The sequence below is a fragment of the Lagenorhynchus albirostris genome, chromosome 2 (genome assembly GCF_949774975.1).
Source record: "Lagenorhynchus albirostris chromosome 2, mLagAlb1.1, whole genome shotgun sequence".
In the NCBI taxonomy this organism is placed as follows: domain Eukaryota; kingdom Metazoa; phylum Chordata; class Mammalia; order Artiodactyla; family Delphinidae; genus Lagenorhynchus; species Lagenorhynchus albirostris.
Window position 1 is genome coordinate 131937518 of NC_083096.1, and position 13324 is coordinate 131950841.

Genomic DNA, 13324 nt, shown 5'->3' on the forward strand with positions numbered 1-13324 from the left:
ATGGCTCTGCTCAAACGTCTAGAAATTTTTAAGCAAAATGATAGGATCTTGGTTCTGAGGCAGCATGGATGAAAAGAAGGAGAAAACGATCATTCATAGAGTTAATCCTTCCTAATGAGGAATTACCAGAATCTTATTGGTGGGCCAGGGCCCTAGTTAAATATGGCATTCTTACTCCATGTCCTATTTATGTTTAGTTGGGGGGCTGGGACTGATGGGACAAAGAAGAAATTGGGCTTTCTTTCTAATTTGGTCTTTCAAATAGCACTCGTGTTGCCATCTTTCAAAACTGGGGTGGCCGAATGAGGTCTGTCTACTCAGTGAGCTTCCTGGTCTAGTGACAGTAGTTTGGCCGTACTCTAACCTAGAGCAGGGCTTCCCGGGGGTTAATGCTGTGAAGTCACCAGAGGATTCAGTGGCGTATGGCCTGAGATTCGGCATTTCCAGCGAGCTCACAGGTGATGCGGCTCTGCTGGTCTGAGCACAGTACTTTCAGTAGCAGGGCTCTGGAGCAGAAGAGTTTCTGAGGACTCAGTTCCATGGATGTTTCTAGGTGTGCCCTTTTTTTCTTTAATTTTTATTGGAGTGTAGTTGATTTACAATCTTGTGTTAGTTTCAGGTCTACAGTAAAGTGAGTCAGTTATACATATACATAGATCCACACTTTCTACCTTCTATTCCCACATAGGTCATTACAGAGCATTGAGGAGAGTTCTCTGTGCTATACAGTGTCTTTATTAGCTACCTATTTTACATACGGTAGAGTGTATATGTCAACCCCAATCTCCCAATTTATCCCTCCTGCCCCCTCCCCGCTGGTAACCATACGTTTGTTTTCTACATCCGTCACTCTATTTCTGTTTTATATATAAGTTCTTGACTACCATTTTTTTAGATTCCCCATATAAATTATATCATATGATATTTGTCTTTCTCTGTCTGACTTAACTTCACTCAGTATGACAGTCTCTAGGTCCATCCATGTTGCTGCAAATGGCATTATTTCATTCTATTTTTATGGCTGAGTAACATTCCATTGTATATATGTACTACATCTTCTTTATTCATTCATCTGTCAATGGACACTTAGGTTACTTCCCTGTCCTGGCTACTGTAAATAGTGCTGCAATGAACATTGGGGTGCATGTATCTTTTCAAATTATGGTTTTCTCCAGATATATGCCCAGGAGTGGGATTGCTAGATGATATGGTAGTTCTATATTTAGTTTTTTAAGGAAACTCCATACTATTCTCCGTAGAGGCTGTACCAATTTATGTTCCCACCAACAGTGTAGGAGGATTCCCTTTTCGCCACACCCTCTCCAGCATTTATTGTTTGTAAACAGATTTTTTTGATGATGGCCATTCTGACTGGTATGAGGTGATACCTCATTGTAGTTTTGATTTGCATTTCTCTAATAATTAGTGATGTTGAGCATCTTTTCATGTACTTTTTGGTCATCTGTATGTCTTCTTTCTAGGTGTGCCTTGAAAAACATAACTGGGCCAAATTCTTTGGGGAAAGAGTGAGCATAGCAAAGTTCTACAGGTTCCCTTACTTTCAGGACTTCTTGCCTGCTCACATGCCTTGTGACTCTTGGAGACTGATATAAGTAGTGGTTCCCACATTATTTGACCACAGGATATGTGTTCCCATATACGTCAAAGACTAGGATTTTATAAAGTATACCTCAGGAAATGCTTCTCTGGGAACCCAATCCTTACCCCTTGCTTTCTGCTTTCTGCCCAAGACTCCAGGGAGAGTTTTTTAACAATAAGAAAGAACAGGAAACTGTGTTCTTGGCTTCAGAGCTGAACTCTCCCTTCAGGTAAAGACTTACACCAGAGAGATTAGCAGCTCTTAAGACAAAAGAGTGTGTAAAGTGTAATGGTTGGAATAACACAAACCTCAGTTTGTGTCCTTGCTCCACAATTTACTAACCGTATGACTTTAAGTCAGTCATCCTTTCTAAACCTTGGTTTCTTAATCTGTAAAATGGGGATACTCCACACTGCTGGCTCCATCACCAGCACAAGCCTGAGAAGGAGATATTAGTATTCTCTTATAGAGAGAAGGTGAGGCGTTTATCATGGGTCACCCAGTAAGTGACAGAGCCAGGATCTGAGCAGAGGACTGTCCACCATAACCCTATTTTGGAGGCTTATGGTGAGAAATAAATGAGTTGAATGCAAGTAGAGGACGTGGTATGTTGCCTAGTACATAGTAAATGCCCAGTGGAGGCTCTTATTATTACAATGAGGCAAAAGTGTCACAACATTTCATTTGCACCCCATTTTTTACTCCAGTTTTTTTATTTTAAGAGAGAGGGAGAAGGAGACAGGGAGAGAGAGAGAGAGAAAGAGCAAACATTCTGACTTGGAAGGGAACTTGTGCTTTGAAGCTGACAAGTATAATTTGTCTTGAGACTGCCAAGCTCTTGGGCTGAGCCTTCATATTGGAAAAAAAGAGACAAGTGAGATTAATCTGGGGCCTTCATTACTTACTCCATCTGGCCTGGCTTTGGCACGGCCCCTTCCCTCTACAAACCGATTACTCCTTCAAAAGCCTCAGCAGAGTGGCCGCTAATGGGTTCTGACATGGCAGGAATGGCACTCACACAGCACAGAGATAAGGGCTCCAGCCTCAGAGCCAAAATACTTCCAGCGCTATGGCCCAGCCACTCCACCATGAAAGAAATGAACTGAAAAGGAGCCAGGGCCTTTGGGTCAGGGTAGCTCTCAGGATTCCAGGGAACACCTGGTTCCCCACAGTGGGGAGTGGCAGAAGCAAGGCTCACGTGGATGAGACCAGTGACATGGGTTATCTGACTGGGGTGTGTTCCAGTGTCCACGGGAACTTTTTAACCTGGCTTCATAGTCACACTGGGGATAGGTAGGTGCTTCGGGGAAGTGAAGAAGGTTGTTGTTTTTAGGCCTTTGCCAGTAAAAACCTGCTGAGGAGGACTTCTTACCTTTTCTCCCTGTGCACATGGTTGCCCCAGGGTGGTGGGAGGGGGACAAGGAAGGGAACCGATGTTCACTCAGCACCTACTGTGCTCCAGGCAGGGCAGTCTCCATACAGCTGGCTCCATCACCAGCACAAGCCTGAGAAGGAGATACTACTATTCTCTCATTGGGAGGAGGTAAGGCGTCTATCCTGGGTCATCCAGTGAGTGACAGAGCCAGGATCTGAGCAGAGGACTGTCCACCTGTGGGTCTACATTGGTAGTTGGGCTATTTTGCACCCTCAGTAGCAGCCTCTGGATTTGAGAGAAATTATGAATAGGGAGAATCTTCCACAGCCTCAGGAGGTACCAACTCTGTGACTTGAAGTCTTCTCTCCTGGGAGATTGTAGAGCATAAGGGAAGCCTTTGGGCCACCCTGAGAAAGATGGAGTTCTTGAACAGAGGAACCAAACCAGAGCAATCAGTCGATCAATCAGGATTGTTTATCTTGGATTGGGGGACAGCCAGGCTCTGAAACAAAGGCTCTGCTACTGAGCTGCTTTGAACATGCAGCTCTTTGAAAGGGCCATGAACTTTGGCTTCTGGGGCACTGGGTGTCAAGGCCAAGCCCAGTAGCTCCCAGGGCCTCAGAGAAGTGTTTGGGAGGCTTGAGGAGCCAAAGACTGTACAACACTGCCCTCTCCTGGGAACAAGGTCCCTCTGGTCTGGCCAGGCAGAAATCTAGCTCAGAATGAATACCTGACTAAATTACATGTTAGTTTCTCTGCTTCCCCCAGGGAGCCTTCAGTGATCACATTATGAATCTGGACTGCCAGTGTTTATTTATTAGTTAACAAAACCCACAGAGATGGAGAGTATGGGCTTCCAAGTCAAACATTGACCTATTCATTTCACTTTTTTTCATTCAACAAATATTTACGGGGTACCTATTTTGTGCCAAACACTGTGCTAGGCATTGAATGCACAATGATGATCCAGGCATATGGTTCCTAACTTCATGAATTTTCTAGTCCCATGGAAAGGATGGGCTATAAACAAGGAATTGTCTTATTGTAAACAAGGAATTTGTGCATTATTACTGTGACAATTGTTTAGAAGGAAAAGCACAGGATGCTGTAGGAGTACATAATGTGGAAAGGGAGAGGAGGACCCTGGCCTGGTCAGTCAGTCAGGAAAGCCTTCCCTAAGGACATGCTCTATGTGCAGACACCTGAAGGATGTGTAGGAATTAGCAAAGCAAAGTGATTTAGGAGAACAACATGTGTGAAGGCCCTGATACAGGAAGGAGCCTGGTGCATTTGAAGAACTAAAAGAAGCTCTGTATTGACGGGCCATCAAGGGAGAGCAAAAGAGTGGTGTGAGGTGAGGCTGCGGAAATAGGCAGCAAACAGGTCACACAGGGCCTTGGAATGCCATGTGAAGGATTTGGCCCTTTATCGGTCAAGTCTCTTTTTGTTACACATGACAAGACCTAATGCAAACTAGTTTAAGTTGAAAAGGCAATTTATTGGTTCATATAATTGGAAAATCTGGCATTAAAGCTTCAGGTATGGCTGAATCCAGGAGTTCAGATAGTATCATCAAGACTTCCTTTTCAATGAATTAGTTATCTTTGCTTGTTTCTGCGTTTGTTATTAGTTCTAATTTTCTCTTGCACTGACATATTCTGTCCATCTGGTAGGAAAATAGGCTGATATTCCAGGCCTATATCTTTACAACCTATAATCCAAAAGGAAGAGAAAGTTACCCCTCTATCTCCATTTTGAAAAGAAAAATCGGGGAAAGACTCTAACTGGCTCAGCTTTGGTCACATGCTGGAACCATTAGACTCACTGGACCAATCACTATGTCCATAGGGAGGCAGTATAATGATCAGCCTAACCTGGGCCATGTTCCTACCACTGTAGCTAGAATGAGGGTGGAGGGTGAATAAAGGAAAAGGGGAGGCACCATGACTGACAGACGTAGGGCCATATGGAATATGGGAGGAGATTTCCCCCAAAGAAAAGTGGTGCTGATTATAGAAGGGAAATGGGAAAAAATGTGGGATATACAAAAACATTGGCAAAACAAAATCATAATTAACAAAAAGCTATGCGACTGAAAGTTTGTATGCAAGTGAAAAACAAGATAAGGTGTATTTTTTTGAAAGATCACACTGGCTATTGTAAGACTGGAATGGAAGGAAAAGGGTAGAAGCAGAAGGGACTTCAGATTCTAGGCCAACTGAAACACCTCCCAGCTACCTAGAAATTATCTAGAAATGCTCAATAAATCATAGCAAAGATCCTTTTAAATGCACAGTAGTACTTGCAGGAAAGTATGAGAAATCCTCTTGGGGGCAATGACAAGGAGGAAACTGAAAAATAAGTGTTAAGTGAGTACCTGAATCTGCTTTCCCTTGGAAGTTCTTCCAGTCTTAGATAACCAAGAGACTTATGTTTTAACAGCCACATGGGGAAAGGAGAGAGGGTCTCTCTCCTAAATGAGATGGGCATTAGATCTGAGAACCTTCCTACTCCTGCCCATACCTCACATAAAGCTGGGAATTTCAGTGAATGGTGAAATAATGAACCAGGGGAAAAAATGCACCCACCATCAAGGAGAAAGAATAAGAAAGTATTTGCATCTTGGCCTGGCCTCTGGGTAGGAAAAAAGCCATTCCCTTTGAGAGTGTATAGATATGAGTCTTCTCATGGGTTTGGGGTTGAAATTTATTCTGCTGGCATGGTCCTGAAATCTTCAACTTTAAAGGGATTCCAAACAAGTCAAACCCAGCGGGGTACCTGGAAGAAACAAACACAAATTTCTCTAGAGACCCTCAATCTAGGATGCACCCGGAGAAATTCCACTGAACATGTGCTCACCATCCCATGCTGAGGTTTTCAGCCATCTTTTTTCCCCTGTGATGACCACATGGGCCGTTAGCTGGCCAGTGGCCACTGGAGCATCCTGACCCCTTCCCAATCTGCTTCTAACCTTCCTAGTGTCTGTCCTCATGATTCCTCTTCCTTCCTATGGCTGAACTGAACCCACTATAGCCCTGATCTTTGCATCATTTCTCTGGCTTGGAACTTCTGTCTTCTTCTCAACTTAGTCTGGGGTTTCCTTTAGTTATGAAGCCCCTGACTGCCCCCCAGTGACAGTTTTTCTTCACCTCTTAGGCCCAGCCTGGCTTTGAGATCTTACACACTGGCATGACCCCATGTGCACTATGCCCCTCTCAGTTTGTTCTGACCCTGCTTGCTGGACAAAGACAGAGGGAACAGGAGAAAAGGAGAAATGAACCAGGACAGGCTCTGGGTTGGTCTTCATCCCAGTCTGTGGCATCTCGTGGAGGTGGTGTGGCCTGGGCTCCTCCTGACACAGAGCCCCTTTGCCCTCTTGCTGACCAGGCCCGAGTCAGATGGTGGGTGTGGGCGTCTCTCCTGACTCCGCCCCCCGACTGAGGAGTGCCCAGACAGTGCTCCAGAACCTGAATTCCTTCCCACACCATGGCCTGTGGCAGTGAGGCTGGCAACACAGAACATTGGCACAGAGTTCTGAGGTGGAAATCAAATAACTATCTGACTCAAAACAGATCCAACACAGCAGTCTTTGTGAGAAGAGAAAAGCCACCAGCAGGCCAGAAACACTAAGGGAGTGGGCTGCCAGCTGCACCCTGTCCTGCAGCCCCGCAGTGAGGAGGAAAGGCCCACTCACCTGCTGTCCTGAGAGACAAGGGCCTTGACAGCCCTGACAGGCCAGGAGAATAAGCACATCCAACCCTCAAGGCAGCCCTCAAGGTGTGGAGGAGGGTGACAATGGGCCCCATGAGCTCATGCATGGGGATGTGCTTTGCTAACAGCACTGGGTAGAAACTGGCCCAGGCCCTGGGATGTGCACCCGCGCAGGCACCTTGGACCCACCATTCCCGCAGCTCTCCGTGCACATATACCTCTACCTAGTGCCCGTTGCAGGGAATTGCTGTTGTTGGTTTAATTACCTTTGTTCTTGACTAGCACGTGGTCTCCAACGTAATGTGGTGGCTGGCACATAGCATGGGCTCAAGGAATGTTAGGTGCCCTACATACGAACGAATTCTGTTCTGAGAGTCCGTTTGTAAGTGCAATTTGTTCTTAAGTCCAACAAAGTTAGCCTAGGTACCCAACTAACACAATCGACTATATAGTACTGTACTGTAATAGGTTTATAATACTTTTCACACAAATAATACATAAAAAACAAAAAAAAACACAAAGAACAAACATTTTTAATCTTACAGTGCAGTACCTTGAAAAGTACAGTAGTACAGTACAACAGCCAGCATCCAGGGGCTGGCATCGAGTGAACAGGCAAGAAGCGTTACTGACTGGAGGAGGGAGAGGAGGTGGGAGATGGTAGAGCTGAAGGATCGTCAGCGATAGGAGACAGAGGGCAAGCTGCAATTTCACTTACAGCTTATGTGATTGGACACGCGAACACAAGTTCACATCTTTGAAAGTTCACAACTTGAAGGTTTGTATGTAGGGGACTTGCTGTAAATGCATTATAGATCTCCATTTTCTTGCTGCAGACAGAGGAGGTTAGACCCTATCTCTAAAGGACTTTCCTTTGCATACAATTTAGAAGTGCAGACTCAGAGACCGAGGACACGAGTGCAGTCTGGCTCCACCACCCACTGTCTTGGACTTGCAGCAAGTTTTTTAACCTCCTTGTCTTCCATCTGTAAAATGGGCATGTTACAGTAATCATCTCGTGGGGGTGTTATGAAGGTGAAGTGAGGTCACTTTTGCAAAGCACTTAGCACCCTGCCAGGTCCATAGTGGGCACTCAGCAAACGTCAGACTCTGAGCTTATTTAGTGTCTACATATATTTATTTCATAATTCATTTGCACATTCAGTCATTCATTTAATCATCACAGTGGATTCAGGGCATTGTGAAGACAAAAATGAACAGAAAGTCTTCACACTGGAGGAATTCATAGTTTAGGGGCATTTGCTTTGTGTTAAAATAAGAGCTCTACAGACACAAAAGGCCATATATTATACAATTCCATGTATATGAAATGTCCAGATGGGGCAAATCCATAGAAACAGAAAGTAGATTTGTGGTTGCCAGGGGCTGAAGGGAGGGGAGAATTGGGAGTGGCTCTAGTGGGTACCAGTTTTTTTAGGGGCAAAGAAGATGTTTTAGAATTGAATAGTGGCGATGGTTACACAACCTGCACAACCTTGTGAATACACAGAAACCAATGTACACTTTAAAAGGGAGAATTTCATGTATGTGAGTTAGAACAATTTTTTAAAGGGCTCTAGAGTCTAACTGCTTGCTACTTATAGCTACTGGACCTTGGACAAGTTATACAACGTCTCTGGGTCTCAGTTTACTCATCAGTAAAATGGGGATAATAATCACCATCTGGTGGAATACTGGGGAAAACAGCTCAGTCACCACGCTGACTTTACCAGTGTTATTTTAATTTATAAGATCACACAATAATTCCAAATTGCCAACCAGACAAGAGTAAGATCCATTAAAAAATTAATTAAATAAAAAATAAACTTTTATAAACATACTGCTTGGGTTTTGTCACATCACACATCACATGATCTGCAGAAAACTTCCAGAGTATTTGGAACCTATACCATTCCATGACTTAAGCTTTTCCAAAGGAAAGCAAACAAGGGCTTGACTCAAGGATCCGAAACTTTTTACTCTAAAGTTCAAATTTTCAAGAGGAAAGCATCTGGGCATTAAAAAAGAATCCCTTCTTGAACTAACAGCAACTTGAATTAATATTTCAAGACAAATAATTTTCAGCCATATTTAATCAACTTTTTCTCCACATTCCCTGGAACGGTACCTGGCATAAGGCAAGTACTCACTAGCTCTGATATTTACACTGTTAGCTCTGATTATTACACTACGGGAATTTCTCTGCAAAGGATGTGAATAAATTAAATATGAATGAAATAAATGCTGAAGAAACATGAAAAAAAGAGGGACCAACTAATGGTGGAAAGGAGTTGTAGGTCAGAGCATCTTATTCGTTCATTCATTGGTGAGTAGCAACATTGGCTAAGATGAAATATGATGCAAACTATTATATACAGGATGGATATACAACAAGGTCCTACTGTAGAGCACAGGGAACTATATTCAATATCCTGTGATAGACCATAATGGAAAAGAATATGAAAAATAATGTATATATGTGTATAACTGAATCACTTTGCTATATAGCAGAAGTTAACACAACATTGTAAATGAAATATACGTCAATAAAATTTTTTTTTAAAAGATGAAATCTGATTAAGAGTGAGGACTTGACTGTGTTTTATCTGAGACCTGTCACTTGTTAGCACTGTGACCTCGAGCAAGTTACCTAAACATTCTGCACCTTTGCTTTTTCATGTAGAAAATGGGAATAAAAATCTTCCATTGCTGTGAGCATTACATGAGTAACATAAAGTGTCCAATTAAAAAAATAAAATCCTGACAGCCTAGTGGAATGGGGGTCACGGCCAGATTTAAGTTGCCTTGAGATAATAAGAAATGTGAATTTTTCTTGCCCATCTGAGTTTATGGACTCACTACACATTTACTGAGCCCCTACAGTCGGCCAGACATTGAACTAGACCCTGTGGATACAATGCAAGACATCATTTTTCTCCTTCAGAGACTATTGTAAGGAGTATGAAGCGTTGTGTTCATCTGAAGGAGAGGGTCTGTCTTACTCCTGGCTAGGTAGATTGAGCAAATTTGTTCTTGTCTTACCTCAGATTCCCAAGAGAGAGACTGATCATTCCAGCTTATCTTTTGGAACCAAGCCGTAGGTCAGAAGTGATAAGTTGTTGACAGGCCAGTGGATTGGCTGCCCTTGAGTCAGGTGCTCACCCCTGGTCTAATCAGCTGTGGCCAGGAAATCTGAAGGTGGATCATATTCAAGTCATGGCCATATCCTCCTCCCCAGCAGAAGCTAGTTTCCCTTAGAAGGGGAATTGGGTGGAGCAGACAGTATGACATTAGCATAATAGGGAAAATTTTTCCAACAGATGTAACAGCACATGCAAAGTCAGACCAGTGTGGAAAAGTATGAGATATTTGGGGAACTGTGAGGGTGGAGGGTGGAGAAGTTGGATTGTGATTGGAGATAAAACTGGAAAGGGAGGCTGGGGAAGAGCAGCTGGGGTGAACATCATCCCCTTTCTCTGGAAGTCAGGACATTCTTTCACTGCAGGGCAGGAGTGATGGTGGTAAACATCATTATCCCATAAACGCTCACTGTGGTCCCAGTCTGGGTCAGAGATCACAGTGGGCACTAGAGTGCTTTTATGAGACAGAGTGTTTATGAAACAACACCGTCCTGAAGAGCAAATGATTGCTACTCTTGACTAGCCTTTCCGTCGACTGGAGAGTGGCACTCTGAATCACGAAAGACGTGCCTTCGGGAAAATAGTTATTACCCCACTTCCACAAATCCAACTTAATGGATCTAGGTAGAACTTTCACATTTGGTAAAAACCAAACCAAAGCCCTCAAAAATTCCCACATGACAAGCAGACATGAGACATACTCTTGCTGGCGGTGACCTCACTTCTCTTAGATAATGACACGCCAAGTTTGTGGGACTGCTTCTTGCCTCTGATAAGAATGGAGAAGGCCTCTCAGCCTCCCAGAAGTACATGCTGTGTGCCCTTCCAGTGCGAGGCCCAGGCCAGCCTGCCCACCTAGTCCCATCATGACTGCCCTTCCGAGAACCTGCTTGAGGTGGGGCTTTGGGGCTTGGGCCTGCCTCTGTTGAGTCTATTCCTTAAAGAAAAATAACTCCTTTTGGATTCAGGCTAAGTTGGTAGAACCCTCCTCCAGCTATACCCCCAATTAACTTTTGTAGCAATGGGAGATAAAATACTTTTTAACATGTAAATCTAGTTTTATTCAAAGTGACCATGATACATATCTCCCATCTCCTGCCAGCATCCCCCCGCACCCCGACCCTCTGTCCTGGGTGCTTCTCCCCTTCAGCCTCTAAAGCTTTAGGAAAGAGTTCTTGGCTAGCCAGTCACTAGCTGCAAAAGTTGGTCAACTCACTGGTCACCTGTAAAATGAAGCTAATCATACCTCACAGGTTGGGGAGGTCACGGCATAAGGAAACACTCTGCCATGCAACAAACATTTCATTCACTCTTTTTTTTTAACATTTTTATTGGAGTATAATTGCTTTACAATGGTGTGTTAGTTTCTGCTGTATAACAAAGTGAATCAGTTATACATATGTTCCCATATCTCTTCCCTCTTGCGTCTCCCTCCCTTCCACCCTCCCTATCCCATCCCTCTAGGTGGTCACAAACCACCAAGCTGATCTCCCTGTGCTATGCGGCTGCTTCCCACTAGCTATCTATTTTACGTTTCGTAGTGTATATATGTCCATGCCACTCTCTCACTTCGTCCCAGCTTACCCTTCCCCCTCCCCATATCCTCAAGTCTATTCTCTAGTAGGTCTGTGTTTTTATTCCTGTCTTGCCCCTAGGTTCTTCATGACATTTTTTTTTCTTAGATTCCATATATATGTGTTAGCATACGGTATTTGTTTTTCTCTTACTTCACTCTGTATGACAGACTCTAGGTCCATCCACCTCACTACAAATAACTCAATTTCGTTGCTTTTTATGGCTAATATTCCATTGTGTATATGTGCCACATCTTCTTTATCCATTCATCTGTTGATGGACACCTAGGTTGCTTCCATGTCCTGGCTATTGTAAATAGAGCTGCCATGAACATTTTGGTACATGACTCTTTTTGAATTATGGTTTTCTCAGGGTATATGCCCAGTAGTGGGATTGCTAGGTCGTATGGTAGTTCTATTTTTAGTTTTTTAACGAACCTCCATACTGTTCTCCATAGTAGTTGTATCAATTTACATTCCCACCAACAGTGCAGGAGGGTTCCCTTTTCTCCACACCCTCTCCAGCATTTATTGTTTGTAGGTTTTTTGATGATGGCCATTCTGACCAGTGTGAGATGCACTCTTTAAAAAAAACGTTTATTGAACTTTTACGATGTGGCAGGCATGAGGCTAGACCCTGGGTAAACATTGGTGAAAAAGGCAGCCCCTGCCTTCTGGGAGTTCCAGGGCAGTAGGAGAAATGGAAAATAAACAGGTAGAGTGCAATAAGTGCTGTGAAGAGGATGCTGCTACGGGAACACTAGAAAAAGCTCCCAAGCCAGAGATTGGAAGCTCAGAAGCTTCTGAGGCCTGAGGAAGGAGTAGGAGTTGGGGAATATGGGGGAGGGTGGGGCGGAGGAGAAGGGTGATGCAAGCAGGTCCGAAGGCCTGGAGACAAGGGAGCACGGTATTTCCAGAGAACTGCAGGTGGTTTCACGTGGCTGAAGCATCCAACATAAAGCAGAAGGTAGAAGAGGAGCGGGGGGGTGGGATGGGAAGCGGCAGGCAAGTTTGCATGGGTCTTGTAGGCTACATAAGGCATTGGAGAAAGAGCACTTGAAAGAGTCAGTGTTGGAAAGAGCACTTAGCCAGTGATGAGAATAGCGGATGAGAGGGGACAAGAATGAAGGCCAGGGGCCGTGAGGAGGCCTCTGCTGTAACCCAGGTGGGATGCAATGATTCTGTGCGTGAGCTGCTACTCATTTCCAACTCCTTTTGCTGGGGGTTCAGAACATAGAAAGATGAAGGGTGTGTCTTTTACATATTATGTTTTCTGGAAGATTCTAACACAGTAAGGCCACTTTCTGTCCGATGAGTAAACAGGAAATGCAGCAGAAGCAGCGTGGGATGAGCTCTGAGGCAGAGGGGGCAGAAGGACCCAGGCCCCAGAGCTGGCCTCCCGGGCACTGCAGTGAGCTCGGCCTTTGCTGTCATTCTCCATGAGGCAGGGCCCACCCCCTGGAAGCCCCGCCATTCCCTGGGCCTGAGGAACATCCCTGAACAGGAACCTCCTTCTCTGAAATCAGAGCTGAATGTCAAGAGGGAGGGGAAAAGTTGAAATTTCAGAGTTGGGGCCCAGACAGTTGAAACCCAATTATCTCGCTGTAGTCCTCACCACACCCTAAAGAAAACAGGCCTGACTCACGGACCACATCAATCCTGGAAGGCAGGGAAGCTTGCCTGTGCGCTGCTGGCCGGCGTCTCAGGGTTCCGGCGTCTCAGGGTTCCGTCTCCCTGCACGCCTGGGGGCACGTGTTGGGGTGTCTCTCTAGAGGCCACAGTGGGAGGAAGGGCAGCCCATACCCTAGCCCATCCCACTGCTCCACGGCCCCAGACACCTCCCTCTTCCTCCTTTGAGCTAACAGCTCCCAAACCTATAGCCAAGTGGATCAGGGAAAGCAGCTCAGTTATGATCAGGTTTGAG